General features: G+C 35.9%; 1 protein-coding gene across 2 annotated transcripts in view; it reads left to right on the plus strand.

Moving 5' to 3' along the window:
• Nucleotides 1-5,276: 5,276 nt before the first annotated feature.
• Nucleotides 5,277-5,424, plus strand: part of LOC106872138 (spermatogenesis-associated serine-rich protein 1-like) — a 39,956-nt gene continuing 39,808 nt past the window's right edge. Inside the window, exon 1 of one of the 2 annotated variants that reach the window (XR_008263465.2) lies at nt 5,277-5,424. This exon is cut by the window's right edge and continues 1,119 nt beyond it. The gene's annotated coding sequence lies outside the window, so the exon portion shown is untranslated. The other variant, XM_014919011.3, reaches the window with a different exon arrangement.

Here is a 5,424-nt window from a genome sequence, read left to right on the forward strand (position 1 = left end):
CTATCTTAGAAAAGAAAGAAAACATTGGATAATAGATTCCCTGATGTATAAAAAAAAATCTCAGGATGGCCATAACAGCTTTTCTATGGCTGACCTGAGTTTGAACATGTGTATATACTTATCAGACAAATGCCCTGGATAGGTATTCCATATTTAACAATTTAGAAAAGCTGCTTGTATTTTGTAGAAGAGGCTGAAACATCTACAGAGCTGCCTCGCCATCTAATGATGCATCAGCTCCAGGATTCAGAGACAGAATACAGTACCACTCTCAGCACACAAGTTATTTACCCTAAACGATACAGATTGTATAAGGAAATAGTAAAAAGCAGATGTAATGTCAAAATACATGTTACATATTTGTCTGAAGGGAAAATAACTGTTCAGAAGAACAGAAGCTATTGTAATATCAAACAATAAGGCAAATAAAACAGTCAAATGGTTAGGGAGAGGAAGTTATTGGTAAGAGCTCTGTAAATGAAATAGGGGCCTTTATGCCTGAAAATTCAAAAATTAAAAATAGTGTTGACATTTCCAAAGAATTTACCACTATTGTGGAAAGAAAAGTTGGTAAATATTTCACTAATAGTTGTTGGCATGGCTGTGCAGTTAAGAAGCTCGCTTTACAACCACGTGGCTCCAGATTCAGTCCTACAGTGTGGCACTTTAGGCAAGTGTCTTCTGTTATATCCTTGAACCAACCAATACTTCATAAACAAATTTGGTAAAAAGAAACTGGCAGCCTGTCATACCCATGCCAGCATGGGAAATGGACATTAATGATGATATGTATGCATGTAGCTTAGTCTTCAACTTTTGGAATCTGGCCTGAAAGTTGTTTTCCATAAGCGTGTCGAGGACCTTCTGCAATTTGCTCTGGATCTCAACAACAGTGTTAAAATGGCAACCATTGAGCTGCATTTTCATCTTGGGTCCTAAATCTGACAAATAGGGCAGAAGCGATACCGTGTTGTTTTTGGCAAGAAACAAGAGAAGAAAGCTTGTTGAAGAATCCAATTCTTCTCACTCCACAGATCTGGTCACTTTCACAGAATGTCCTCCCTCAAGTGCTTCAAAACATTGCAGTAGAACTCTCAATTGATGGTCTGGCCCTGAGGGGTGAATTCTCAATGTGCAATACCATAATTCCAGGAGTGATGCTCACAGCAGGTCTTCCAGATTGCTCATCATCTTCCAGGGACATTCTTCTGCTTTTGAAACATCTATATCACTCAAAACATTGAGTACAGCTTATTACCTTGTCACCGTAAACTTGCCAAAGCATGCTCAATGCTTCTGTAGCAGACTTCCCAAGTTTTAACAAAATTTCACATTGGTTCTTTGTTCCTGTCCATGACAAAATCACAGACTACAGCATACACCTGATCACAAAAACACAAATTTCACAACTTGTGAAGTAAACAGTGATGTCAGCACAGTGCCTTATGAAGGTTACTGCTAGCTCTTACTGTGCGCACAACTGTGTGCTGCTTTCTATTGGCATGCTACAGAACTAGTTTGGGAATTTTTTGGTACCACCTCAAAGAATAATCAAAATCTTGAGTTGCCTGATAGTTCATTTATTACTAAATTCCCTTTGTTGTTTGAATGTTTTGAGAAATAGCACAAAAACCTCATGGTTGTATAAGAAGGGGAAAGATTTGATGTGACCTTGGAATAATAATTGTTTTAATACCAGAGGAATTTGGTGAACAAGTGTGTTGCAAAATGTTAGGTGTATAAGCCCTTCATAGTGAGAAAAAACTTTGCTTTATAGCTTAGAAAACTGAAGAATATATGTTTTCTGTAGTGCTGCTGCTTTAACCTGGGTCAGCCATGATTATGAAGACCTAGGACAGACACAGGTAATCATTTTTGAGAAGTAGGCTGCATGAGACATGGCTTATCATCAGGTGAGCCACACTTCTGAAAAGAAATTCAAGGTAATTTTTCATTTAGGTGTACCATTCAGAAAGTCCTACAGGCTGCTGTTTATCCATGGCTGATCTAGGAATGAAGGCATTCCATCTTTTATTAAAACATTGAATCTCAGACTATATTACCTAAAGTATTTTTTTTTAAACAATAAAGGTGTAATTGAAAGGAGATTTGACAATTTCCTCCTGAAGATTGGATGATGTCATAGACGTTTTTCTTCTGTGTGTTATTAGAGTTAGTGTTGGGAGTTGTAGATCCACCAATTCATGAATGAAGGATTTGTTGATATTTTCGGTATCATCACACAGAATAAGAAAAATTGGTAGAGTTATGTTATATTGAAGATATCTGAACAAGATTTCAGGTAGAAATTCTTTTAACGTTATAATGGTAATAGAAAAGTCAAGGAATACATTGTGGCTGAAGAATTTAATGGAGAAGTGCTTCAAATAAGCAATTTTTTTTTTCAGAGATTAGGAAGAGTTATTTTTATGACATATTACACACATACACATGTGCGTGCGCACGCACACACACACGCTCACATTTTCACAAGCAGACCTCCAAAACTTGGAATTTTGTCTCATCACTGTCTACTATCTACTCAGTCTGTAGGAAGTAGTAGTCATATCTCCCACAAGTTAAACCCTATCTTAAAAATGGGAGACACATTGGGACAATCATCGATGTAATGCCTTTGCTTCTAGGCTCCTTGATCAGTACTGACTTGAAGCTAAAACATTAAAAATACTTATAAGCACAACCATGGCTATGCAGTTAAGAAGCTTGCTCACTTACCATGTGGTTTCAGCTTAAGTCCTACAAATGTCTTCTACTATTGCCTCAAACCAAGCAAAGCTATGTGATGCTACTATCCCAACTGAGTGAATGTATTTGCTTGTAATAACTGAGCTGTTTGATGTTAAAATTTGATGGTGTTACATCTTACCATGTATGTGTAGATACACACATACATATGGTATTTTCAAATGAAGCAGTATTGAATTAAAAATAGCCATGTATGGATCATCCTTAAAGTATATACATTGTTGATAGGCAATTTACTGCAGTATTCATCCAAGATAACTTATCTCTTATGGATGTTGTGTGTTTAAAAACTCAATAAATCAGAGAGAAATGAAAAGTTGTCCCACCAGCCAATAATGAGAACGCCAGGTACATTTCAGTCTTATTAGTCCTTGCCAATGACATGTAGTGGAAATTTGTCACCTCCAATATATAGGAAACAGTGAATAAAACATTCCTTTGTATTGCAAAAAGCTGCTCAGCCTGGTATATACAATTGCAATAGCATTAACCCTTTAGCATTCACATTGCTCTATCACATGTAGAGCTTGTTTATTCACATTGTTTTGAATTAATCATGTATTATCTCATAGCTTCAAGATTTTGATGATGTGAATGTTTATGGTCTGGAACTCCAACTTGCCCAGGCAAATCAAAATCAAGCAGTTCATTGCAACTGCCGAATCAGTGCTATTATACGACAGTGAAACATGGACACTGACAAAGAAATTATGACAAGGGCTGAACTCATTTGGTCATGTTGAACTCATTTGGTGGTGATGTAAAAAGAGGAAAACGTTGTCACTCTTACATTGATAACTTGATTGCAGATACTGGTCTGAACTGTATCCAGAACCTTGAGGTAGTGATGATGGACCGAAAAATGTGGCAGGTGGACTTTGTTGCTGGAACCTGGCCATAATAATAAATGAACTTTGAAAAGTTCTAACTGAATTTTGTTTTTTATTTATTTTTCCTTGATCAGTTAAAATATATCCTTTTTGACATTTCATGGAAGATCGCTCATGAAGGATTGCATACATTTTGTCTATTTGAATGGAGTCAACAACTAAAAATTCATCTTGCATCGCGTGTCTATTTCTGAAGTCAATTGTGTTTCAAATAATGATGCCCACAGAAGTGAATGAACAATAATAATTTTATTTTATTATGCTTTATTCTATTGCATATGTTACACATATTGTTTATATTAAATATCTATATATGTGCTATAGAATAAAAAAATGTTCGTTATCAAAATGATAGTAGCATAAATTTGGATTTCTTTTCTCTCATTATTGTTGTTGTTGTTGTTGTTGTCACCATAGCTGGAGGTGTGTTCTCACTACATGAATAAATGGAGCTTGTACATATACGTACTGCTATAACCTATTGAATTTTTGTTGCTTAACTTCAAATTTTATATATAAATATATATATATATATATATATGTATGTATGTATGTATGTGTTTGTGTGTCTGTGTTTATCCCCCTCACTATCGCTTTGACAACCGATTTTGGTGTGTTGACGTTCCCGTAACATAGCGGTTCGGTAAAAGAGACCGATAGAATAAATACTAAGCTTACAAAGAATAAGTTCTGGGTTCGATTTGTTGACCGCAGTCAAATGACTGAAACAAGTAAAAGAGTAAAAGAAAATATATATAAACTGTAACAATGTAGGTTTCAAAGGACCGCAATTGTCCAACATTCTGCCAAACAAACGCAAACTTAGTGGTCACATTGCGGCAGGAGACACAAAGAAGCGCAGCTCCGTCCAACTAGCTACTTCATCAAAAACAGCACAGAAAAGAACCCAAACTGAAAGACAGTACTCCAGCATGACCTCAACCTCAGGCTGAAAAAAAAAAACCATCGAAAGATAAAATATATTTGTGTGTGTACATATATATATATATATATATATATATATATATATATATATATATATATATATATATGTCTAGGGAGAGGTTAGAGATAGGGGTAGATTGGTCTATGTTATTATTTTTATCGTTGTTATTATTTATCCTATCTGTATTTGTGGTGGAGGTCAGTAATCTGATTAGTGTTAGTAGGATTGGTTGGATTTTCGTAATGGTCTAAAGTATTGGATTCGATGTTGGAGCTATATATGTGTTGGGTGCTCGTGTATTCAGAGCTGTTTCAGTGTATATTTTGATAATAGAAAGTTTTCGTCTATTAGAGGCTGTTACGATAGACTAGAACTCCACTGGTTTCAGAATAAAAGATTTTACTGTCAAGGGAGGTAACTCCTTATATGGTTTCTTTTTGTTATGCTCTCCCTTGCTTCGAATCCCGATCCAGCTGTCAACATTTTTAGTCTCTGACGAAGATAGATATATTTGTATTTAGGTAGCTAAGCAAAATTTTATTTTATCTACGTGCTGGAACTTGTCATTATTTTATTACTTTTATGGCTGTGACACATGGTATGTATGTATGTATGCATGCATGTATGTATGGGAGGAGACAATGCAGTGGAAGACGGAGGAAGAGGGGTGATGGACTGCATATCCTAGACCTAAAGCTTTAACGTGTCGATGCCCATAGAAGCAAAACGTTCAAGGTATGGTGACTGACGGAGAGCATTTGTCTGTCTGCACAGCTCTAGACAGCTTCCAGATGATCAATATTCGGGACAAGATAAGTGTTC

Source organism: Octopus bimaculoides, chromosome 2 (genome assembly GCF_046866305.1).
Source record: "Octopus bimaculoides isolate indiv1 chromosome 2, ASM4686630v1, whole genome shotgun sequence".
In the NCBI taxonomy this organism is placed as follows: domain Eukaryota; kingdom Metazoa; phylum Mollusca; class Cephalopoda; order Octopoda; family Octopodidae; genus Octopus; species Octopus bimaculoides.